Here is a 27,386-nt window from a genome sequence, read left to right as displayed (position 1 = left end):
CGAAAGCTAGTTTGAGGCTAAACCCCCGAGTGTGGAGGTTATCCTCACTTGAGATTGTTTTTAACTTAGGCAAAAGCTAGTTCACGGCTAAGCCCCCGAGTGTAGAGGTTGCCCTCACTCGGGGTTGTTTTTAACTTAGGCAAAAGCTGGTTCGTGGCTAAGCCCCCCGAGTGTTGAGGTTTTCCTCACTCGGGATTGTTTTTAACTTAGGTGAAAGTGTTGGAAAGATGCCCTCGAGGCAATAATAAAATGGTTATTATCATATTTCCTTGTTCATGATAATCGTCTATTGTTCATGCTATAATTGTATTAACAGGAAACAGTAATACATGTGTGAATAAATAGATCACAATGTGTCCCTAGCAAGCCTCTAGTTGGCTAGCTCATTAGTCAATAGATGATCATGGTTTCCTGGTCATGGGCATTAGATGTCATTGATAACGGGATCACATCATTGGGAGAATGATGTGATGGACAAGACCCAATCCTAAGCGTAGCACTAGATCGTATTGTTCGTATGCTAAAGCTTTTCTAATGTCAAGTGTCTTTTCCTTCGACCGTGAGATTGTGCAACTCCTGGACACTGTAGGAGTGCTTTGGGTGTATCAAATGTCACAACGTAACTGGGTGACTATAAAGGTGCACTACGGGTACCTGTGAAACTGTCTGTTGGGCTGGTGCGAATCGAGATCGGGATTTGTCACTCCGTGTGACGGAGAGGTAACTCTGGGCCCACTCGGTAGAACATCATCATGAGCTCAATGTGACTAAAGGATTTAGTCACACGATGACGTGCTACGGAACGAGTAAAGAGACTTACCGGTAACGAGATTGAACAAGGTATAGGTATACCGACGATCGAATCTCGGGCAAGTTCTATACCGGCAGACAAAGGGAATTGTATACAAGATTAATTGAATCCTTGACATCGTGGTTCATCCGATGAGATCATCGTGGAGCAAGTGGGAGCCACCATGGGTATCCAGACCCCACTGATGGTTATTGGCCAGAGAGGTGTCTCGGTCATGTCTACCTGTCTCCCGAACCCGTAGGGTCTACACACTTAAGGTTCGATGACGCTAGGGTTATAGGGAATTGTAATACGAGGTTATCGAAAGTTGTTCGGAGTCCCGGATGAGATCCCGGACGTCACGAGGAGCTCCACAATGGTCCGGAGGTAAAGATTGATATATAGGATAGATGGTTTCGGACACGGGAAGTTTTTCGGGCGTCACTGGTAACGTACCGGGACCACCGGACCACCGGAGGTGGCCTCGGGGGTCCACCGGAAGGGGGCAACGACCCCGGGAGGGTAGATGGGCCAAGTGCGGGAGGGAACCAGCCCCTAGGTGGGCTGGTGCGCCCCCCACACTCAGCCCAAGGCGCAGGAGGTGGAGAGGGGGGAAACCCTAGGCGTTGGTGGGCCTAAGGCCCACCTAGGGGTGCGCCACCCCCTCCCCTTGCCCTGGCCGCCGCACCTCCCATCTGGGGGGGCTGCCGCACCACCTAGGGTGGGAACCCTAGGGGTGGCACCCCCTCCCCTCCTCCTATATATAGTGGGGGTTTCGGGGCTGTTTTGCACACAGTTTTCCCTCTCCCTCGGCGCAGCTGTGCTCTTCTTTCTCCTCCTCTCTGCCGGTGCTTGGAGAAGCCCTGCCGGGAGACCTCGTCTCTCCATCGACACCACGCCGTCGTGTTGTTGGAGATCTTCCCCAACCTCTCCCTCCTCCTTGCTGGATCAAGGTGCGGGAGACATCACCGGGCTGCACGTGTGTTGAACGCGGATGTGTCGTAGTTCGGCACTAGATCGGAATCACACCGCGATCTGAATCGATGCGAGTACGACTCCATCAACCGCGTTCTAGTCACGCTTCCGCTTAGCGATCTTCAAAGGTATGAATATGCACTCACCCCTCTCTCGTTGCTGGTCTCTCCATAGGAAGATCTGAATATGCGTAGGAATTTTTTTGAATTTATGCTACGTTACCCAACAGTGGTATCAGAGCCAGATTTTCTATGCATAGATTCTATGCACGAGTAGAACACAAAAGGTGGTGGGCGATGATTTGTCAATTTCTTGCCGCTACTAGTCTTATTCTTTTCCGGCGGTATTGTGGGATGAAGTGGCCCGGACCGACATTACACGTACGCTTATGTGAGACTGGTTCCACCGACAGACATGCACACCGTGCATAAAGGTGGCTAGCGTGTGTCTATCTCTCCTACTCTAGTCGGATTGGATTTGATGAAAAGGTTCCTTATGAAGGGTAAATAGCTTTGGCATATCATCGTTGTGGCTGTCACGTAGGTAAGAAGGCGTTCTTGCTAGAAACCAAAATCAGCCACGTAAAACTTGCAACAACAATTAGAGGACGTCTAACTTGTTTTTGTAGGGTTTGACATGTGATGTGATATGGCCGAAGTTGTGATGTTGCATGTATGATGTATGAGATGATCATGTTATTGTAATAGGTTTCACGACTTGCATGTCGATGAGTATGACAACCGGCAGGAGCCATAGGAGTTGTCTTAATTTATTGTATGAGATGCAACGCCATGTGCTTACTACTTTTACTTCATTGCTAACGGTTAGCTATAGTAGTAGTGATAGTAGTAGTTGGTGTGACGACTTGCGGAGACACGTTGATGGAGATCATGGTGTCACGCTGGTGACGATGATGATCATGCGATGCCTGAAGATGGAGATCAAAAGAGCAAAGATGATAATGGCCATATCATGTCACTATATGATTGCATTGTGATGTTTATCATGTTTTTCATCTTATTGCTTAGAACGACGGTAGCATAATAAGATGATCCCTCTTAAAATTTCGAGAACGTATTCCCCTAAGTGTGCACCGTTGCGAAGGATCGTTGTCTCGAAGCACCACGTGATGATCGGGTGTGATAGATTCTAACGTTCGCATACAACGGGTGTAAGCCAGATTTACACACGCGAAACACCTAGGTTGACTCGACGAGCTTAGCATGTACAGACATGACCTCGAATACAAGAGACCGAAAGGTCGAACATGAGTCGTATGGTTGAATACGATCAACATGAAGTTGCTCACCATGGTGACTAGTCCGTCTCACGTGATGATCGGACACGGGTTAGTCAACATGGATCATGTATCACTTAGATGACTAGAGGGATGTCGATTTAAGTGGGAGTTCATACTTAATTTGATTAAATGAACTTAATTGTCATGAACTTAGTCTAAAAGTTGTCTTTATAAATATTGTAGATGGCCAACGTCAACCTCAATTTGAACGCATTCCTAGAGAAAAACAAGCTGAAAGATGATGGTAGCAACTATACGGACTGGGTTCGCAACTTGAAGCTCATCCTTGAAGCAGCTAAAAAGGCTTATGTCCTTGATGCGCCACTAGGTGACCTTCCTTCTCCCGCAGCAGCCCAGGATATTCTGAACGTCTGGCAAACGCGGAGTGATGACTACTCTCTGGTTAGGTGTGGCATGTTATATAGTTTAGAAACGGGGCTCCAAAGGCGTTTTGAGCAACACGGTGCATATGAGATGTTCCAAGAGCTGAAGCTAGTTTTTCAAGCTCATGCCCGTGTCGAGAGATATGAAGTCTCCGACAAGTTCTTTAGCTGTAAGATGGAGGAGAACAGTTCTGTCAGTGAGCACATACTCAAAATGCCTGGGTTACACGGTCGTCTGACTTCACTTGGAGTCGAACTTCCGGATGATGCTATAATTGACAGTATCCCCCAGTCTCTCCCACCAAGCTACAAAGGCTTTGTGCTTAACTACAACATGCAAGGGATGGAGAAGACCATTACCGAGTTGTACTCGATGCTCAAGTCTGCAGAAGTAGAAATCAAGAAAGAGCATCAAGTGTCGATGGTCAACAAGACCACTAGTTTCAAGAAGGGAAAGGGTAAGAAGATCCTCAAGGAAGACGGCAAAGTCGTTGCCGCGCCAGGTAAGCCAGATGCCGGGAAGAATAAAAAGAATGGACCCAAGCCTGAGACTGAGTGCTTCTATTGCAAGGGAAAGGGTCACTGGAAGCGGAACTGCCCCAAATACTTAGCGGACAAGAAGGCCGGCAACGTTAAAGGTATATGTGATATACATGTTATTGATGTGTACCTTACCAGCGCTCGTAGTAGCTCCTGGGTATTTGATGCCGGTGCTGTTGCTCACATTTGCAACTCAAAGCAGGAACTGTGGAATAAGCGGAGACTGGCCAAGGACGAGGTGACGATGCGCGTCGGGAATGGCTCCAAGGTCGATGTGATCGCCGTCGGCACGCTACCTCTACATCTACCGTCGGGATTAGTTTTAAACCTTAATAATTGTTATTTAGTACCAGCTTTGAGCATGAATATTGTATCAGGGTCTTGCTTAATGCGAGACGGCTACTCATTTAAGTCAGAGAATAATGGTTGTTCTATTTATATGAGTGATATGTTTAATGGTCATGCTCCGGTGGTGAATGGTTTATTCTTGATGAATCTCGATCGTGATGTTACACATATTCATAGTGTGAGTACCAAAAGATGTAAAGTTGATAATGATAGTCCCACATACTTGTGGCGCTGCCGCCTTGGTCATATCGGCGTTAAGCGCATGAAGAAGCTCCATACTGATGGACTATTAGAGTCTCTTGACTTTGAATCATTTGACACATGCGAACCGTGCCTCATGGGCAATATGACTAAGACTCCATTCTCAGGAATAATGGAGAGAGCAACCGACTTACTGGAAATAATACATACTGATGTGTGTGGTCCAATGAACGTTGAAGCTCGCGGTGGCTATCGTTATCTTCTCACTCTCACCGATGATTTGAGTAGGTATGCGTATATCTACTTGCTGAGGCACAAATCTGAGACATTTGAAAAGTTCAAGGAATTTCAGAGTGAGGTCGAGAATCGACGTGACCGAAAAATTAAGTGTCTACGATCTGATCGTGGAGGAGAATATTTGAGTCACGAGTTTGGCACACACCTAAGGAAGTGTGGAATCATTTCACAACTAACGCCGCCTGGCACACCGCAACGCAACGGAGTGTCTGAACGTCGTAATCGCACTTTCTTAGATATGGTACGATCTACGATGTCTCTTACCGACTTACCGCTATCATTTTGGGGATACGTATTAGAAACTGCAGCATTCACTTTAAATAGGACACCGTCTAAATCCGTTGAGACGACACCGTATGAACTTTGGTTTGGCAATAAACCTAAGTTGTCGTTTCTTAAAGTTTGGGGCTGCGATGCTTATGCGAAGAAACTTCAACCAGAAAATCTCGAACCCAAAGCGGAGAAATGCGTATTCATAGGATACCCTAAGGAAACTATTGGGTATACCTTCTATCTTAGATCCGAAGGTAAAACCTTTGTTGCCAAGAACGGATCCTTTCTAGAGAAAGAGTTTCTCTCGAAAGAAGTAAGTGGGAGGAAGGTAGAACTTGATGAGGTCATTACACCCCCTCTCGAACAGGAAAGTAGCGCAGCGCGGGAAATTGTTCCCGTGGCGCCTACACCAACTGAAGAGGAAGTTAATGATAATTATCATGAAGCTTCGGATCAAGTTACTACTGAACCGCGAAGGTCCACAAGGGCACGCTCCGCACCAGAGTGTGCGGCAACCCTGTGATGGAAATCATGTTGTTAGACAACGGTGAACCTTCGAACTATGAAGAAGCGATGGCAGGCCCGGATTCCAACAAATGGCTTGGAGCTATGAAATCCGAGATAGGATCCATGGATGAGAACAAAGTATGGACTTTGGTGGACTTGCCCGATGACCGGCGAGCCATAGAAAATAAATGGATCTTCAAGAAGAAGACTGATGCAAACGGGGTAATGTAACCGTTTATAAAGCTCGACTTGTCGCAAAGGGTTTTCGACAAATTCAAGGGATTGACTACGAAAATACTTTCTCTCCCGTAGCGAAGCTGAAATCAGTCCGAATCATGTTAGCAATTGCCGCCTTTTATGATTATGAAATTTGGCAAATGGACATCAAAACAGCGTTCCTTAACGGGAACCTTAAGGAAGAGTTGTATATGATGCAACCAGAAGGTTTTGTCGACCCTAAGGGTGCTAATAAAGTGTGCAAGCTCCAGTGCTCCATCTATGGGCTGGTGCAAGCATCTCGGAGTTGGAACATTCGCTTTAATGAGGTGATTAAAGCGTTTGGGTTCATACAGGTTTATGGAGAAGCCTGTCTGTACAAGAAAGTGAGTGGGTGCTCTGTAGCTTTCCTCATACTGTATGTGGATGACATATTATTGATGGGGAATAATATAGAGATGTTGGAGAGCATAAAGGCCTATTTGAACAAGAGTTTTTCAATGAAGGACCTTGGAGAAGCTGCATACATATTAGGCATCAAGATCTATAGAGATAGATTGAGACGCCTCATAGGTCTTTCGCAAAGTACATACCTTGACAAGATATTGAAGAAGTTCAATATGGAAAACTCAAAGAAAGGGTTCTTGCCAGTTTTGCAAGGTATGAGATTGAGTAAGACTCAGTCGCCGACCACGGCAGCAGATAGAGAGAAGATGAGTTATGTCCCCTACGCTTCAGCCGTAGGCTCTCTTATGTATGCCATGTTGTGTACCAGACCTGATATAAACCTTGCCATAAGTTTTGTAGGGAGGTACCAAAGTGATCCCGGTATGGAACACTGGACAGCGGTCAAGAATATCCTTAAGTACCTGAAAAGGACTAAGGAAATGTTTCTCGTTTATGGAGGTGATGAAGAGCTCGTCATAAAGGGTTACGTCGATGCTAGCTTGGACATAGATCCGGATGACTCTAAGTCAAAGACCGGATACGTATATGTGTTGAATGGTGGGGCAGTGAGCTGGTGCAGCAGCAAGCAAGAAGTCATGGCAGCATCTACATGTGAAGCGGAGTACATAGCTGCTTCAGAAGCGGCTCATGAAGGAATTTGGATGAAGGAGCTCATCACCGACATTGGAGTGGTTCCAAGCGCGTCGGGTCCAATGACACTCTTCTGCGATAACACTGGGGCCATTGCCATAGCCAAGGAGCCCAGGTTTCACCGGAAGACGAAGCACATCAAACGCCGCTACAACTCCATGCAGGACCATGTCCAGAGTGGAGTAATAGAGATTTTTAAAGTACACATGGATCTGAATGTCGCAGACCCGTTGACTAAACCTCTTCCATGAGCAAAACATGATCGACACCATAATGTTATGGGTGTTCGATACATCACAATGTAACTAGATTACTGACTCTAGTGCAAGTGGGAGACTGTTGGAAATATGCCCTAGAGGAAATAATAAAATGGTTATTATCATATTTCCTTGTTCATGACAATCGTCTATTGTTCATGCTATAATTGTATTAACAGGAAACAGTAATACATGTGTGAATAAATAGATCACAATGTGTCCCTAGCAAGCCTCTAGTTGGCTAGCTCGTTAGTCAATAGATGATCATGGTTTCCTGATCATGGGCATTAGATGTCATTGTTAACGGGATCACATCATTGGGAGAATGATGTGATGGACAAGACCCAATCCTAAGCGTAGCACTAGATCGTATTGTTCGTATGCTAAAGCTTTTCTAATGTCAAGTGTCTTTTCCTTCGACCGTAAGATTGTGCAACTCCCGGATACCGTAGGAGTGCTTTGGGTGTATCAAACGTCACAATGTAACTGGGTGACTATAAAGTTGCAGTACGGGTACCTCTGAAAGTGTCTGTTGGGTTGGTACGAATCGAGATCGGGATTTGTCACTCCATGTGACAGAGAGGTAACTCTGGGCCCACTTGGTAGAACATCATCATGAGCTCAATGTGACTAAAGGATTTAGTCACACGATGACGTGCTACGGAACGAGTAAAGAGACTTACCGGTAACAAGATTGAACAGTGTATAGGTATACCGACGATCGAATCTCGCGCAAGTTCTATACCGACAGACAAAGGGAATTGTATACGGGATTAATTGAATCCTTGACATCGTGGTTCATCCGATGAGATCATTGTGGATCAAGTGGGAGCCACCATGGGTATCCAGACCCCGTTGGTGGTTATTGGCCAGAGAGGTGTCTCGGTCATGTCTACCTGTCTCCCGAACCCGTAGGGTCTACACACTTAAGGTTCGATGACGCTAGGGTTATAGGGAATTGTTATACGAGGTTATATAAAGTTGTTCGGAGTCCCGGATGAGATCCCGGACATCATGGGGAGCCCCGGAATGGTCCGGAGGTAAAGATTGATATGTAGGACAGATGGTTTCGGACATCGGAAGTGTTTCGGGCGTCACCGGTAACGTACCGGGACCACCGGGACCACCGGAGGTGGCCCCGGGGGTCCACGGGAAGGGGGCAACGACCCCGGGAGACTAGATGGGCCAAGTGCGGGATGGAACCAGCCCCTAGGTGGGCTGGTGCGCCCCCCCCACACTCTGCCCAAGGCGCAGAAGGTGGAGAGGGGGGAAACCCTAGGCGCTGGTGGGCCTAAGGCCCACCTAGGGGTGCGCCACCCCCTCCCCTTGCCCTGGCCACCGCACCTCCCATCTGGGGGGCTGCCGCACCACCTAGGGTGGGAACCCTAGGGGTGGCACCCCCCTCCCCTCCTCCTATATATAGTGGGGGTTTCGGGGTTGTTTTGCACACAGTTTTCCCTCTCCCTCGGCGCAGCCCTGCTCTTCTTTCTCCTCCTCTGTGCCGGTGCTTGGTGAAGCCCTGCCGGGAGACCTCGTCTCTCCAACGACACCACGCCGTCATGCTGCTGGATATCTTCCTGAACCTCTCCCTCCTCCTTGCTTGATCAAGGTGCGGGAGACGTCACCGGGCTGCACGTGTGTTGAACGCGGAGGTGCTGTAGTTCGGCACTAGATCGGAATCACACCGCGATGTGAATCACTGTGAGTACGACTCCATCAACGGCGTTCTAGTAACGCTTCCACTTAGGGATCTTCAAAGGTATGAAGATGCACTCACCCCTCTCTCGTTGCTGGTCTCTCCATAGGAAGATCTGAATATGCGTAGGATTTTTTTTCAATTTATGCTACGTTACCCAACAGAAAGTTGATTCGCTTCTAAGGAATGATTGTTCTGTTCATCTTGGCGACCGAATGAAGAACTTGCTTCCATTCGAAACCATTTTAACTTAGGCGAAGGTTGGTTCGCGGCTAAGTCCTCGAGCGCGGAGGTTGTCGTCACTCTCGGTCGGGTTTTTTTCCCTTAGGTGAAAACAGGTTCGCTACCAAGAAATGATTGTTTTATTCATCTTGGTGACCGAATGAAGAACTTGCCTCCATTTGGAACCGTTTTAACTTAGGCAAAGGCTGGTTCGCGGCTAAGTCCCCGAGTGTGGAGGTTGTTCTCACTCGGGGCCGTGTTTTTTCCCTTAGGCGAAAACAGGTCCGCCACTAAGAAATGATTGTTGTGTTCATCTTGGTGATCAACTGAAGAACTTGCTTCCATTCGGAACCATTTTAACTTAGGCGAAGGTTGGTTCGCAGCTAAGTCCCTGATCGTGGAGGCTACCCTCACTCAGGGCCGGGTTTTTTCCCTTAGGCGAAAACAGGTTGGCTACCAAGAAATGATTGTTCTGTTCATCTTGGCGACCGAATTAAGAACTTGCTTCCATTCAGAACCGTTTTAACATAGGCGAAGGCTGGTTCGCGGCTAAGTCCCCGAGCGTGGAGGTTGTCCTCACACGGTGCCGGGTTTTTCCCCTAGGCGAAAACAGGTTCGCTACCAAGAAATGATTGTTCTATTCATCATGAAGAACTTGCTTCCATTTGGATTGTTTTTAAGTTAGGCAAAGGCTGGTTCGCGGCTAAGTCCCCGAGCGTGGAGGTTGTCCTCACTCCAGGTCAGATTTTTTTGCTACCAAGATGAGAAGGTAGTTATTATGAAATTGATGATGGTCATGTCCATCTTGGTGCCCTTATGAAGAACGTGCCCGCATTCGAGATAGTTTTAACTTAGACGAAGGCTGGTTCACGGCTAAGTCCCTGAGTGTTAAGGCTGTCCTCACCCGGGGAAGGTTTTACCTTAGGCGAGAACGAGTTTGCAACTAAGGATTTTCACCTGTTGGGAGTGTGTTTCACCGGAGTGAGAGGTGTGACCATAGTTGAAGAAAGAAAGTGTTTTATTCCACTAACTATTTGAATTCATTACATGAATGAAATGATACTTTCTAAGTATAGAACTTGCGGAGTAGGTCCGCATTCCAGGCTTTGGGCTCTTCCACTCCATTCTTGAGGTTGTATAATAGATAAGCTCCATTGTGCAGGACTTTTGAGATGGCGTATGGCCCATGCCACGGAGGTGTCACCTTATGGGGTTTTTGTAGCTCCAAACGGAGGACCAAGTCCCCTTCCTAAAATGCTCGGCCCCTGACTTGCTTGTCATGGTAGTGCCCCAAGTCTTGCTGGTACAGTGTGGACCGAATGAGGGATCACTCTCTCTCTCTTCCTATAAGAGATCCAAACTGTCATGTCATGCTGCTCTTGTTGGGGAACGTCGCATGGGGAACAAAAAATTTCCTACGCGCACGAAGACCTATCATGGTGATGTCCATCTACGAGGGGGATTTCAGATCTACGTACCCTTGTAGATCGCACAGCAGGAAGCGTTAATAAACACAGTTGATGTAGTGGAACATCCTCACGTCCCTCGATCCGCCCCGCGAACCATCCCACGAACCGTCCCGTGTTCCGTCCCACGATCCGCTCCGATCTAGTGTCGAACGGACGGCACCTCCGCGTTCAGCACACGTACAACTTGACGATGATCTCGGCCTTCTTGATCCAGCAAGAGACACGGAGAGGTAGATGAGTTCTCCGGCAGCGTGACGGCGCTCCGGAGGTTGGTGGTGATCTTATTCCAGCAGGGCTCCACCCGAGCTCCGTAGAAACGCGATCTAAAGGAAAAACCGTGGAGGTATGTGGTCGGGCTGCCATGGCAAAGTTGTCTCAAATCAGCCCTAATACCTCAGTATATATAGGAGGGAGGGGGAGGGACCTGCCTTGAGGCTCAAGAGAGCCTCAAGGGGTCGTCCGAAGCAAGGGGGAGAGTCCTCCCCTTCCAATCCTAGTCCAACTAGGATTGGAAGGTGGAGTCCTTCTCCACTTTCCCACTTCCCTTTTTTTTCTCTTCGATTTTTTCTTCTCCTGCGCATAGGGCCTCTTGGGCTGTCCCACCAGCCCACTAAGGGCCGGTGTGGAACTCCTAAGGCCTATGGGCTTCCCCCGGGTGGGCTGCCCCCCCCCCCCCGGGTGAACATCCGGAACCCATTCGTCACTCCCGGTACATTCCCGGTAATGTCGAAAACTTTCCGGCAATCAAAAGAGGTCATCCTATATATAAATCTTCGTCTCTGGACCATTCCGGAAACCCTCGTGACCTTTGTGATCTCATCCGGGAATCCGAACAACATTCGGTAACCAACCATATAACTCAAATACGCATAAAACAACGCCGGACCTTAAGTGTGCAGACCCTATGGGTTCGAGAACTATGTAGACATGACCCGAGAGACTCCTCGGTCAATATCCAATAGAGGGACCTGGATGCCCATATTGGATCCTACATATTCTCCGAAGATCTTATCGGTTGAACCTCAGTGTCAAGGATTCATATAATCCCGTATGTCATTCCCTTTGTCCTTCGGTATGTTACTTGCCCGAGATTCGATCGTCGGTATCCGCATACCTATTTCAATCTCGTTTACCGGCAAGTCTCTTTACTCGTTTCGTAATACAAGATCCAGTGACATACACTAAATCACATTGCTTGCAAGGCTTGTGTGTGATGTTGTATTACCGAGTAGGCTCCGAGATACCTCTCCGTCACACGGAGTGACAAATCCCAGCCTTGATCCATACTAACTCAACAAACACCTTCGGAGATACCTGTAGAGCATCTTTATAGTCACCCAGTTACGTTGTGACGTTTGATACACACAAGGTATTCCTCCGGTGCCAGTGAGTTATATGATCTCATGGTCATAGGAATAAATACTTGACACGCAGAAAAACAGTAGCAACAAAATGACACGATCAACATGCTACGTTCATTAGTTTGGATCTAGTCCATCACATGATTATCCTAATGATGTTATCCCGTTATCAAGTGAAAACACTTGCCTATGGTCAGGAAACCTTGACCATCTTTGATCAACGAGCTAGTCAACTAGAGGCTTACTAGGGACAGTGTTTTGTCTATGAATCCACACAAGTATTGTGTTTCCAATCAATACAATTATAGCATGGATAATAAACAATTATCATGAACAAAGAAATATAATAATAACTAATTTATTATTGCCTCTAGGGTATATTTCTAACAGTCTCCCACTTGCACTAGAGTCAATAATCTAGTTCACATCACCATGTGATTCTAATGAATCTAACACCCATATAGTTCTCGGGTCTGATCACGTTTTGCTCGTGAGAGAGGTTTTAGTCAACAGTTGTGAAACTTTCAAATCCGTGTGTTCTTTACAAATCTTTATGTCATCTTATAGATGCTGCTACTACGTGCTATTCGGAAATACTCCAAATATCTAGTCTACTATACGAATCCGTTTCACTACTCATAGTTATTCGGATTAGTGTCAAAGCTTGCATCGACATAACCCTTTACGACGAACTCTTTAACCACCTCCATAATCGAGAAAAATTCCTTAGTCCATTAGTTACTAAAGATAACTTTGACCGCTGCTAGTGATTCAATCATGAATCACTCTATGTACCTCTCAACATACTCGAGGCAAGGCACACATCAGGTGCGGTACTCAGCATGGCATACTTCACATTCTACGGCCAAGGCATAGAAGACGACCTTCGCCTATTCTTTTTATTCTGTCGGGGTCGGGTTTTGAGTCTTAATCAAATTCACACCTTACAACCCAACCAAGAACTCCTTCTTTGCTGATTTATTTTGAACTCCTTCAAAAACTTGTCAAGGCATGCATCTTGTTGAAACTTCTATTAAGCGTTTCGATCTATCTCCATAGATCTTGATGCTCAACGTTCAAGTAGCGCAATCCAGGTATTCCTTTGAAAAAACTCCTTTCAAACAACCTTTTATGCTTTATAGAAATTCTACATTACTTCTGATCCACAATATGTCAACCACATATACTTATCAGAAATTCTATAGTGCTCCCACTCACTTCTTTGGAAATACAAGTTTCTCATAAACCTTGCACAAACCCAAAAGCTTCGATCAACTCATCAAAGCATATAATCCAACACCGAGATGCTTGCACCAGTCCATAGAAGGATCGTTGGAGTTTGCATACTTGTTAGCATCCTTAGGATCGACAAAACTTTCCAGTTGTATCACATACAACCTTTCCGTTGAGGAAAACAATGTTTTGACATCCTATGTGCAATATTTCATAAATAATGCGGCAACTGCTAACATAATTCCAACAGACTTTTAGCATCGCTACGAGTGAGAAAGTCACGTCATAGTCAACTCTTTGATCTTGTCGAAAACATCTTTGCGACAAGTCGAGCTTTTCTTACTAGTGACTTATCACCATCATCGTCTGTCTTCCTTAAAGATCCATCTTTACTTAATAGTCTTACTACCATCAAGTAGTTCTTCCAAAGTCTACACTTTGTTTTATACATGGATCCTCTCTCGGATTTCATGGCCTCCAGCCATTTGTCGGAATCCAGGCCCACCATTGCTTCTCCATAACTCGTAGGTTCATTGTCGCTCAACAACATGACCTCCAAGACAGGATTACCATACCACTCTGTAGTAGTACGTGACCTTTGTCGACCTACGAGGTTTGTAGTAGCTTGATCCGAAGCTCCAATGATCACTATCATCAGCTTCCACTTCAATTGGTATAGGCGCCATAGGAACAACTTCCTACGGCCTGCTACACTGGTTGAAGTGACGGTTCAATGACCTCATCAAGTTCCACCACTCTCCCACTCAATTCTTTCGAGAGAAACCTTTCCTCGAAAAAGGATCCGTTTCTATAAACAAACACTTTGCTTCCGGATCTGAGATAGAAGATGTATCCAACTGTTTTGGATATCCTATGAAGATGTTTTTATCCGCTTTGGGATCAAGCTTATTAGACTGAAACTTTTTCACATAAGCATCGCAGGCCCAAACTTTCAAGAAACGACAGCTTAGATTTCTCTAAACCTTAGTCTATACTGTGTCATCTCAACGGAAATACGTGGTGCCCTATTTAAAGTGAATGCGGTTGTCTCTAATGCATAACCCATAAACGATAGTGGTAATTCGATAAGAGACATCATAGTATGCACCATATCAAACAGGGCGTGGCTATGACGTTCACACACATCATCACACTATGGTGTTCCAGGTGGCATGAACTGCAAAACAATTTCCACATTGTCTTAAATGTGTACCAAAACTCGTAACTCAGATATTCATCTCTATGATCATATCGTAGACTGTTTATCCTCTTGTCACGATGATCTTCACTCTAAAATAGTTTTGAACTTTTCGAATATTTCAGACTTGTGATTCATCAAGTAAATACTCCTGTATCTACTCAAATCGGCAGTGAAGTAAGAACATAACGATATCCACTGTGTGCCTCAGCACTCATTGGACTGCACACATCAAAAAATGTATTACTCCCAACAAGTTACTCTCTTGTTTCATGTGGTATGATCTGCATGTCTCAAGTGATTCAAAATCAAGTGAGTCCAAACGATCCATCCGCATGGAGTTTCTTCATGCGTTTTTATACCAACAGGTATGGTTTGCATGTCTCAAACGTTTCAAAAATGAGTGAGTACAAAGATCCATCAGCATGGAGCTTCTTCATGCATTTTACACCAACATGACTCAAGTGGCAGTGCCACAACTAAGTGGTACTATCATTATTACTTTGTATCTTTTGGCACCAATATCATGAACATGTGTAACACTACGATCGAGATTCAATAAACCATTGAAGGTGACTATTCAAGCAAATAGAGTAACCATTATTCTCTTTAAATGAATAATCGTATTGCAATAAACACGATCCAATCATGTTCATGCTTAACGCAATCACCAAATAACAATTATTTAGGTTCAACACCAATCCCGATGGTAGAGGGAGCGTGCGACGTTTGATCATATCAACCTTGGAAACACTTCCAACACGTATCGTCACCTCGCCTTTAGCTAGTCTCTGTTTATTCCGTAGCTTTCATTTCGTGTTACTAATCACTTAGCAACCGAACCGGTATCCAATACCCTCGCGCTACTAGGAGTACTAGTAAAGTACACATCAACATCATGTATATCAAATATACTACTTTCAACTTTGCCAGCCTTCTTATCTACCAGGCATCTAGGGTAGCTCCGCCTCAGTGACCGTTCCCCTCATAACAGAAGCACTTAGTCTCGGGTTTGGATTTAATCTTGGGTCTCTTCATTAGTGCAACAACTTTTTTGCCGTTTCACGAAGTATCCCTTCTAGACCTTGCCTTTCTTGAAACTTAGTGGTTTTACTAACCATCAACTATTGATGCTCCTTCTTGATTTCTACTTTCGCACTGTCAAACATCGCAAATCGCTCAAGGATCATTGTATATATCCTTGATATGTTATAGTTCATCATGAAGCTATCACAACTTGGTGGCAGTGACTTTGGAGAACCATCACCATCTCATTTGGAAGATTAACTCCCACTTGATTCAAGCTATTGTCGTACTCAGACAATTTGAGCACGCGCTCAACGATTGAGTTGTTCTCCTTCACTTCGTGGACAAAGAATCTTGTCGGAGGTCTCATACCTCTCAACAAGGGCACAAGCATGAAATCACAATTTCATCTCTTTAGAACATCTCTTATGTTCCGTGACGTTTCAAAACGTCTTCGGCGCCTTGCTTCTAAGCCATCAAGTATTTTGCACTGAACTATTGCGTAGTCATCAGAAACTTGTATGTCGGATGTTCACAACATCCACAGACGACGCTCGAGGTGCAGCACACCGAGTGGTGCATTAAGGACATAAGCCTTCTGCGCATCAATGAGGACAATCCTCAGTTTTACAGACTCAGTCCGCAAAGTTTGCTACTATCAACTTTCAACTAAATTTTCTCTAGGAACATATAAAAACAGTAGAGCTATAGCGCAAGCTACATCGTAATTCGCAAGGACCATTAGACTATGTTCATGATAATTAGTTGTAACATCCCAATTTTCCTAATTGGGAATGTTTTACAATTGTAGCTAAGCATATATGCATATTGAATGGCAATAAAGATTTGCATTTGAATTCTTTCAAATTTTTCTTTTGCAATTCTATTTGTTTTCTTCGTGCAAGAAGTGCCGGGAAATAATTTCTTGCAAGCAAGAAAGAGCGGAGGAAAATGACCCTCCAAAATGTGAGGCACTTTTGAAAATATTTGAGCCAAGAGAAAACCAAAGTTTTATGGAGAAATTAATTGCCAAAAAGAAAATAAAGCCTTAGGGATTTTTTCTGAAAAAACATTTTTTAAAAGTTTTTACTTTGGTGTTGAAAAAATGATAAACAAGTAGGAAATATTTTTCTGAAAATTTTGGTATATAATACCCCATATAACTTATTTTTATTTCGTTTCCTTTTATTCTTTTTCTCTTGCTGTTTAAAAAAAATCTTTTTTTTTGGAAACCGTCCTAGGGCGTTTTTTTTTCTGGGCCAGAATCCCACCGGGATCTCCTCCCCACGCAGCGCACCCCCCCTCTTCTTTTTCTTTTTTTCCTTTCTTTCTTTCCTTCCTTCTTCTTCCTCCTACCTTTCTTCTCCCGTGCCTTTTCCTTCCCCAGAGACCAGCACCTTTCCATGGCGCCACCCCCTGGATCGCCGGGATCCTCCCCGATTTCGGCTCTCCCCCTTCCTTCCACTCGCCCCCCTGCCCCTATATAAACGCCGCCCCGAGCCCCCCCTCGGCCCCCTCCTTCCCCACGCCGCAGCACCACCACGCCCCTACCCTCGCTACCTCGCAGGAGAGGAGCTCCAGGAGAAACACCTCCTCGCCGCCCCGGCCACTACCGCCCCTCCCCGCACCAACCAACGCCACCTACAGCACCCTCGCCTCCACCGCGTTCCATTTTTCCATCCAGCCCGAGCCCCTCGCCGCTCCACCCACCCCCCGCTGCTCGCCGGAGTTCGGCCAGCAACAGAGTCTTCCCAAGCCCCTGCTCTCCCCCGACCTCGAAGCACCTCACCGTCGCCGCCAATCGACGGAGGAGACCCACCTCCGTCCTCCCCACGCCTCAGACGCCGTCGGAGATCGCCGGAGCCCCCCTCCCCGAGCACCACCTCTTCTCTGTCTCGCCAGAGAAGAAGAAGCCCCAGCAACTCACGGTGAGACCCTCATCTTTTCCTTAGCCGTTAGATCGTGACTAAACAGTAGAGATTAGATCACACGTGCCCTTTCGGTCTTTTAAACAAAACCGGGCCGGTTTTTCACTACTTAATATTAGCCGAAGAGGTTTTTGGTAAGATTCGGCCGTTTGTTAGATTTCCCCGCAGCAAACACCCGTAGACCAATCAGAGAGCGCCACGTGTACCCCCTATCCGATAGAATTCAGATTTTAGTTTTCTGTTTTAATTCCAAAACAGAGAAAGTTCCAATCTTGTTTTGATCATAACTTTTGATCTAGAGATCCAATGAGGTTGATTATTTTTCTAGTAGATCACAATTTTTATGTAGTTTCTAAAAACATATAATTTGTCTATATTTGAAATTTTAAAATTTGCTTTAGATCAGATTTAGTTTAAACCTTGTTTTGCTTATTCCAGGAGTTTAAAAAATGAGTTTTATTTGATTCTTGTTGCTACTGCTTCATAGTGATTATATATTACTGTAGTATAAGTTTCAATTTTTTTTAATATTTTTACTTGGGGTTTTATCAGAAACAATTTCTGCCTTTGTTCTGTGAAGTGAATTCTTTCACTTTCGGCCATAGCTACTTTATACTTGTGATGTTATTTTACTTGTTGATGATTGTAGTACTTATGGTGTGTAATTGTTTGTATCGGTAGATCACCCGGAGTGCGAAGCTTGTTACTTAGAAGCGCTCGATCAAGACAACTATCATCAAGGCAAGTCATTTTGATCATACTATCTCCTATGTTTTTCTATGCATGGTAGTTTCACCTTTCTTTGCCCATTTGCATGCTGAGTAGGTACTTGGAAATTATAGTTATAGGTTGTAGTATCATGTGGTAGGCACACAACAACCCCGATACTTGGCCCGGGACGACAAATTTCATATTGCTATGCTTGAGTAGACGGGATTCTGGTTGAGTGCATAACACAAGTGATGCGAGGATAATTAAATAACCAAGACCGGTTAAGTCAAGATTTTCAAGACCTTGTGAAGCAATGCAACTCTGGGTGAAGGACGGTTTGACGGGCTCCCTGGAGAAACCAGTGGACGACCCCGGGATGCTGGAGACGTGCCATGACATCTTGCGGAAAGCTTCACCCAGGCTCGAAGAGACGGACGGAGGCTTCAAGACCCAAGGCTTACCTGCAAAGCTACAAGTCATTATGGGCTCTGGCTTGGTTGGACAACGCGGCGACTCTGGACAGACGATGCTAGCAGATATAGACGAACGGTAGGAATGGATGGGCACCGACAGGGATTCAGAGGGACCCGTTGAAAGACCATGTTTTGATCATCCGGTCTTCAAACACCCTGAAGTGCGAGGACATACCCGGAGGCGATCAAATCTTGTGGGGAACGTGTGCAAAACTCTGCAGAGTGCCCAAACCTAATCGATTAGCCGTGTCCACGGTCATGGACAACTTGAGCCGAAGGCATTGAAATTTTCCTGAACTCTCGACACAACTTAATAATGATGTGGGAATTATCAACAACTCGGGTACGAGAATTGGTTGGCGGAACCATCTCGTTAACAACAAACAATGTAGTAATATTTTGCTTTCAGCCCTCTCTTGTTGTAGGAGAAAATTGGCTTTATGCAAAACTTATAGCCCCACCTGCCAAATATGCATGTAGAGATAGTTGGTTATTATTTTTTCCCCTCTCTTGATGACTTGCCGGCATATTCAATATGCTGACCTACACGGCTGCAACGTCTTATGTTGCAGATATTTTTCCTCGACGAGTAAGAGTACGATTCAGGGTTACAATCCGCACTCAACTTGCCGTTGGTGATTATTGGGACTCCACTCCCTTGACTGTTTCCGCTGAGATATTTAAGGTATATATCAGTTTTACGCTATTTACATGTGATTGCACTTTGATATATACATTGATGTACTGTGTGTGCCAGCATACTGATCCAGGGATGGCACAGATACACATAGGCTTGACTCGTTTTGAGTCGGGTCGCTACATTAGTTCAATTAATCATATTACTTAAGAACTCCCACTCAAAAAGTACATCTCTCTAGTCATTTGAGTGGTACATGATCCAAATCCACTATCTCAAGTCCGATCATCACGTGAGTCGAGAATAGTTTCAGTGGTAAGCATCTCTATGCTAATCATATCAACTATATGATTCATGCTCGACCTTCCGGTCTCTTGTGTTCCGAGGCCATGTCTGTACAAGCTAGGCTCGTCAAGTTTAACCCGAGTGTTCCGCGTGTACAACTGTTTTGCATCCGTTGTATGTGAACGTTGAGTCTATCACACTCGATCATCACGTGGTGTCTTGAAACGATGAACTGTCGCAACGGTGCACAGTCGGGGAGAACACAATTTCGTCTTGAAATTTTAGTGAGAGATCACCTCATAATGCTACCGTCGTTCTAAGCAAGATAAGGTGCATAAAGGATTAACATCACATGCAATTCATAAGTGACATGATATGGCCATCATCATGTGCTTCTAGATCTCCATCACCAAAGCACCGGCACGACCTTCTTGTCACCAGCGTCACACCATGATATCCATCAACGTGTCTCCATCGGGGTTGTCATGCCACTCATGCTATTACTACTAAAGCTACGTCCTAGCAATATAGTAAACGCATCTGCAAGCACAAACGTTAGTTTAAAGACAACCCTATGGCTCCTGCCGGTTGTCGTACCATCGACGTGCAAGTCGATATTAACTATTACAACATGATCATCTCATACATCCAATATATCACATCACGTCGTTGACCATATCACATCACAAGCATACCCTGCAAAAACAAGATAGACGTCCTCTAATTGTTGTTGCATGTTTTACGTGGTTGCCATGGGTATCTAGTAGGATCGCCTCTTACTTACGCAAACACCACAACAGAGATGTATGAATTGCTATTTAACCTCTCTCCAAGGACCTCCTCGGTCAAATCCGATTCAACTAAAGTTGGAGAAACCGACACTCGCCAGTCATCTTTGACCAACGGGGTTGCTCGTAGCGATGAAACCAGTCTCTCGTAAGCGTACGAGTAATGTCGGTCCGCGCCACTTCGATCCAACAATACCGCGGAATCAAGAAAAGACTAAGGAGGGCAGCAAATCGCACATCACCGCCCACAAAAACTTTTGTGTTCTACTCGAGATAACATCTACGCATGAACCTGGCTCATGATGCCACTGTTGGGGAACGTCGCATGGGAAACAATAAATTTCCTACGCTGACGAAGACCTATCATGGTGATGTCCATCTACGAGGGGGATTTCAGATCTACGTACCCTTGTAGATCGCGCAGCAGGAAGCGTTAATAAACGCGGTTGATGTAGTGGAACGTCCTCACGTCCCTCGATCCGCCCCACGAACCATCCCGCGATCCGTCCTACGATCCGCTCTGATCTAGTGCCGAACGGACGGCACCTCCGCGTTCAGCACGCGTACAGCTTGACGATGATCTCGGCCTTCTTGATCCAGCAAGGGAGATGGAGAAGTAAATGAGTTCTCTGGCAGCGTGACGACTCTCCAGAGGTTGGTGGTGATCTTATTCCAGCAAGGCTCCGCCCGAGCTCCGCAGAAACGCGATCTAAAGGAAAAACCATGGCGGTATGTGGTCGGGCTGCCGTGGCAAAGTTGTCTCAAATCAGCCCTAATACCTCAGTATATATAGGAGGGAGGGGGAGGGACCTGCCTTGAGGCTCAAGAGAGACGCACGGGGTCGGCCGAAGCAAGGGGGAGAGTCCTCCCCTTCCAATCCTAGCCCAACTAGGATTGGAAGGTGGAGTCCTTCTCCACTTTCCCACTTCCCCCTTTTTTTCTTTCTCTTTGATTTTTTCTTCTCCTGCGCATATGGCCTCTTGGGCTGTCCCACCAGCCCACTAAGGGCTGGTGCGGAAACCCTAAGGCCTACAGGCTTCCCCCGGGTGGGCTGCCCCCCCCCCCCCCCCCGGTGAACATCCGAAACCCATTCGTCACTCCCGGTACATTCCTGGTAATGCCAAAAACTTTCTGGTAATCAAATGAGGTCATCCTATATATAAATCTTTGTCTCTGGACCATTCCGGAAACCCTCGTGACATCCGTGATCTCATCCGGGACTCCGAACAACATTCGGTAACCAACCATATTACTCAAATACGCATAAAACAATGCCGAACCTTAAGTGTGCAGACCCTGCGGGTTCGAGAACTATGTACATTTGACCCGAGAGACTCCTCGGTCAATATCCAATAGCGGGACCTGGATGCCCATATTGGATCCTACATATTCTCCGAAGATCTTATCCGTTGAACCTCACTGTCAAGGATTCATATAATCCTGTACGTCATTCCCTTTGTCCTTCGGTATGTTACTTGCCCGAGATTCGATCGTCGGTATCCGCATACCTATTTCAATCTCGTTTACCGGCAAGTCTCTTTACTCGTTTCGTAATACAAGATCCCGTGACATACACTAAGTCACATTGCTTGCAAGGCTTGTGTGTGATGTTGTATTACCGAGTGGGCCCCGAGATACCTCTCCGTCACACGGAGTGACAAATCCCAGTCTTTATCCATACTAACTCAACGGACACCTTCGGAGATACCTGTAGAGCATCTTTATAGTCACCCAGTTACGTTGTGACGTTTGATACACACAAGGTATTCCTCCGGTGCCAGTGAGTTATATGATCTCATGGTCATAGGAATAAATACTTGACACGCAGAAAAACAGTAGCAACAAAATGACACGATCAACATGCTACGTTCATTAGTTTGGGTCTAGTCCATCACATGATTATCCTAATGATGTGATCCCGTTATCAAGTGACAACAGTTGCCTATGGTCAGGAAACCTTGACCATCTTTGATCAACGAGCTAGTCAACTAGAGGCCTACTAGGGACAGTGTTTTGTCTATGAATCCACACAAGTATTGTTATTCCAATCAATACAATTATAGCATGGATAATAAACGATTATCATGAACAAAGAAATATAATAATAACTAATTTATTATTTCCTCTAGGGCATATTTCCAACAGCTCTGGCTTCAGCTTCGTTGTACGGCTCCACTCGAGGGGAGTAGTGACGCAAGTCACTCGGCAGAACAACTTCAGACCCATGCACCATGAAGAAAGGAGTATGCTTGGTTGAATGATTCAGAGTCATTTGCTTACCCCACAAGATGGATGGTAACTCTTCTACCCATGCGCCCGCGGCATACTTGAGATCTCTCGTCAGTCGGGGCTTCAATCCCTGCAATATCACACCATTCGCCCGTTCTGCCAGCCCATTCGATTGTGGTGAGCCACGGAGGCGTAATTGACCCAAGTGCCTTGGGAGTGACAGAAATCACAGAACTCGTCCGAGTCAAAGTTGGTTCCGTTGTCGGTATGATGTCGTGAGGAACTCTGAATCTCAAGATAATCTGTCGAATGAAGCTGATTGCAGTCGTTGAATCCAGGCTTTTGATGGGCTTCGCTTCGACCCACTTGGTGAACTTATCCACCACAACTAGGAGGTGGGTGAGTCCACTCGTCGCAGTCCTTCATAGAGCCAACCATGCCGAGACCCCACACAGTGAATTGCGAGGTGAGTGGAATCGTTTTCAGCGTGGATGCACGCTTATGCGACTGATTTTTATAGAACTGGCATCCAACACACATTTCGACTAGGTCTCTTGCTGCCTCATTGGCTCGGGACCAATAAAACCCCGCTAGGAAGGCCTTGGCCACTAGTGTCTGAGAGGACGCATGATGCCCATAGGTTCCCGAGTGAATCTCATGCAAGATCTACATTCCTTCCTCTAGGGAAATGTTCCTTTGACTAACTCTTGTAACACTTTTCTTGTATAGTTTGTCCCCGAGGACTTTGAAAGCTTTAGACCGTCGAACGACTTGGCGGGCTTCCTCTTTGTCTTCTTGGAGTTCTTGCCCGAGCAAGTAAGCCAGATAAGGTTGAGTCCATTCGGACATGATGACCAGCATCTCGTGGATGAGGTCAACCATGGCCGGGACATAGATTTCAGTCGGATTTGATGGACCGATTACTTGTTGAGGTTCTTCCATAAAAGGATCTTCCTTGACTAAGGGGCGCGTAGGTCTTTGAGGAACATGCCTTTCGAAACGACTTTCCGAGTGGAGCTGATTTTTGCCAAGTCATGAGCCGCTTGATCCTTGGCTCGAGTTACATGGTGCAATTCCAACCCTTCGAAGTTCTTCTCTAGCTTTCTAACTGCATTGCAGCAGACTGTCATGGATCGGTTTAGAATGTCCCATTATTTCATCACCTGATTGATGACAAGGTCTGAGTTGTCGTAGACCATCAAACGTCGCACATCGAGTGAGATGGCCATGCAGAGTCCATACAAGAGGGCTTCGTATTCGGCCTCATTCTTGGATGAGTAAAAGTGGATTTGAGTCACATAGTTCAGTCGGTCTCCCCTGGGGGAAACGAGAACCACTCTAGCCCCTTACCCATGAAGCATCTTGGACCCATCGAAGAACATGGTCCAATGTTCAGGAACGCCAGGAGCTAGCTGCTATTGTTCTATCCATTCGGCTAGGAAGTCAACCAAGGCGTGGGACATGATCGCCTTTTTGGCTTCAAACTTGATCTCCAGTGGAAGGAGTTCAATCGCCCATGTAGCCACTCAGCCAGTAGCATCCCTGTTGTGTAGGATTTGTGCCAAGGGGGATCACTGGTGACGGTGACCGAGTGATCTTGGAAGTAATGGACAACCTTCTTCACGGTCAGATAGGTATCATAAATGAGCTTGTGGTAATGCGGTTACCTTTGCTTGGAGGGAGTCGGTACCTCTGAGATGTAATAAATGGGCCTTTGTACCTCATATGCTTTGCCCGCTTCTTCGCGCTCCATGGTGAGAATAGTGCTAACCACTTAGCTAGTGGCAGCAATGTACAGGAGTAAGGGCTCATGGCTGCTCGGAGCAGCTAACACCGGCTTGGTGGATAACAAAGCTTTGAGTTCTTCGAAAGCGACTTGCGCTTTGTTGGTCCACTTGAATCTTTCAGATTTCTTCATCAATCGGTAAGGAGGCAGTGCCTTCTCGGTGAGTCTTGAGATGAAGCGGCTCAGAGCCACGAGGCAACCCGTAAGCCTCTTCCCATCATGGATGCGCTTTGGGCGTCTCATTTGGATTATGGCACCGATTTTATCAGGGTTGGCGCCAATGCCTCATTCCGAAACAAGGAAACCAAGTAACTAACCGGTCGGCACTCCGAAAGTGGACTTGGCTGGATTAAGCTTGATCCCGAAGCGTCGGAGGTTCACGAAGGTTTCAACAAGGTTAGTCAGGAGGTCGGAACCTTTCCTGTACTTGACCATGATGTCATCCATGTACGCTTCAACGTTTCGACTGATCTGTTCCTGCAGACATTTCTGGATCATGCGCTGAAAAGTAGCCCTGGCATTTTTTAGGCCAAATGACATGGTGATGTAGCAAAAACACCCGAATGGGGTGATGAAGGCCATTTTTATTTCATCAGGTCCATACATTTGGATGTGGTGGTGCCCGGAGTACGCGTCCATGAACGATAGGCGTTCACATCCAACAGTTGAATCTATGATCTAATATATCCTAGGTAAAGGGAATTGGTCCTTCGGGCAGGCCCGATTGAGGTGCTTGAATTCAATACACATTCGGAGTGAATTTTTCTTCTTAGGCACCATGACCACGTTCGCCAACCACTCGGAGTGGTACACCTCGCGGATGAACTCATCGGCTAGGAGCCGAGCAATCTCCTCGTCGATTGTTGTAACACCCTGATTTTTCAAAAAAATTTCTTTTTAAAATATTTTGGAGGATCACTTGCAATTTGGTGGATTTTCAAATTCTCAAAGCAAGTTGGATTGTGAATTCTCTGATTTCTTGTCTCAAGCAACCCAAAACCTTTTGCTTCTTACCAAAACCTTTCTGAGATTTATTTGCAATATTTTCTTCCTCCAAATAATTCTCTTTCTATTTTTGGGAATTATGGCATCACTATGGGTTGTGAAGCAACCTATAGCTTGGATGAGCTTTAAGACCCAAAACTTTTACAACATCTTCTCAACACCATATGATTTCAAACTATTCAAAAATATTTCTTTGTCCAATGGATAATTTTGGCCAGAATAATTATTTCTTTTTTGACTAGAATTGTCCCTTTGTGAAGCAACCCCATGATTCCTGTTTTGGAAAATTCCCAATAAATTCATGTAGTTGCTAGGGATCATATATAGTTCCAATATGTAAAAACATCCAATGGTCCAATACAAATTTTGAGCAGGAAAACTCTGCTAAGTTTCTGCTAAAACTGAACCCTTGTGAAGGAAGTGCTAGCTAGGAGTGAACATTGGAGCTACAAATTTTTTGGCATGTGTGCACTACCAAATGACACTTCCCCACCAAGTCTCACTTATAGCAAAGCTTGCAATTGAGTGCTAGGAGCTCATTTGTGTTCTGGACCAGAAAGATGGTTTTCAAAGGAACTATATTCATTTGATCTTCAAACCTTGCCAAACTTTGCCACCTTAGAGTATTTTCTATGCTGATCCTCCCAGACATCCTATCTTACTCCAACCTCAACCCAGTTGAGCTCTAAAACCTCACAAAGTCTGTAGACAGAAACTGTTGTTGATGTTTCAAGTCGCAGGAGAGCGTGACTGATCGAGCAAGAAGTGGATGGTGACTAAAGAGAGGCTGGTCGATGCAATGGACAAGGTCTCCAGGCCTGCGTGACATCAGGGTGTCCACAACCGTGGTGATCACGGTTCTGGCATGCCACAGAGCTCGCTCTACGCAACTTCAGTGATAGCCGAGCCGCCCCGAGCCGTCATTCGTTATCCCATCCTTGTCCTGAGCGCCGACGAGGTCCCTGGCAGCCGCGTGGCACCTCTCGAAGGTGCTGGGTCGCCGGAGAACGACGCTGCCGCTCCCGGCCAAGCTCCGCCACAGGACCGAACTGATGGCTCCAGCCACTGTTCTCGTCTGCGAGCCCTTAATGGCCAGGAGCCATCCCATCGCCTCCCTGCTCTCCTCCGTCACCTTAGCGCACTCCACGAAGGCCACCTCAGCCCTCCGGCGACTGTGGTTGAGCTTATCCTCGCCGCTTCGGGAGAGATCGGCCGAGCTCGTTGCCGGCCTATTTAAAGGAGTGCCCAGCCCCTTCGAGCTCTCCACACCCCTCATGTTGCTCCCTATTGACCTCCCGAAGAGCGAGCCAACGACTAGAGGCCCGCTGGCCTCGAACATCGTCGGAGCTCCACCGCCTGCAACCTCACCGTCGAGTTCGGGAAGTTCCCCTCGTGCTTCTCGACCCCTCGCCCAAGCTTTTCCCCGCCGGAATCCTCGTCTCCGACGACCACCCAAAGGCGCCGCCATCTGAGAAGAAGGGGACAGCGTCGTCTGTCCACCTCTCACCAAGCTGCGAGTACGTGCGTGCTTGTCGTCGACCGCCCATTCCATTCCACCCGATCCCAGGCGTCGCCGGCGACCATCGCCGGAAGGCCGCCTCACCTCTATTCCCCTCCCCCCTCTCTGTTCTCGCGGTAGGCCCCACCTGCCAGCGGCTCTGGCCCATGGCCGAAGCGGTAAGTGGAGGCGCCCCTCCACTTTACGCCTTCGACGTGGCCCCCTGCCAGGATTTCTTTTCTTTTATTAATTCCAGATTCAAACAGAAACTTTGACCATTTAAATCTTTTTATTTACAGGTCCAAATCACTTGATACTTTTTGCATTGAGTTGGTATTGAGTTTCTCTACAATCTGGTAAATTTTGGTATTTTCCCACACTAATAGAATTTCTGATGAATAAAAAGGTATTAAATGACTTTTCTTTTCTTTTGCTATTTCAAACACATTTTCAGAAGGAAACTTTGAAGACCACGCGTGTTTGAACAACCCCACTGATCAAGGCCAGCCATCATATCCATGTGATGTAGTTTTGCATAGCATAACTCACATCTTCATGCATTTTACTTACTTAACTTGTTAGGAAATAATCATCTAATAAACAGTCATATAGGAATATGTGCTTACTGTTAGAAATCATTATGGTTACCATGGCTT

This window comes from Hordeum vulgare, chromosome 5H, assembly GCF_904849725.1.
Source record: "Hordeum vulgare subsp. vulgare chromosome 5H, MorexV3_pseudomolecules_assembly, whole genome shotgun sequence".
In the NCBI taxonomy this organism is placed as follows: Eukaryota; Viridiplantae; Streptophyta; class Magnoliopsida; order Poales; family Poaceae; genus Hordeum; species Hordeum vulgare.
Note: the sequence above shows the minus strand (reverse complement) of the source record.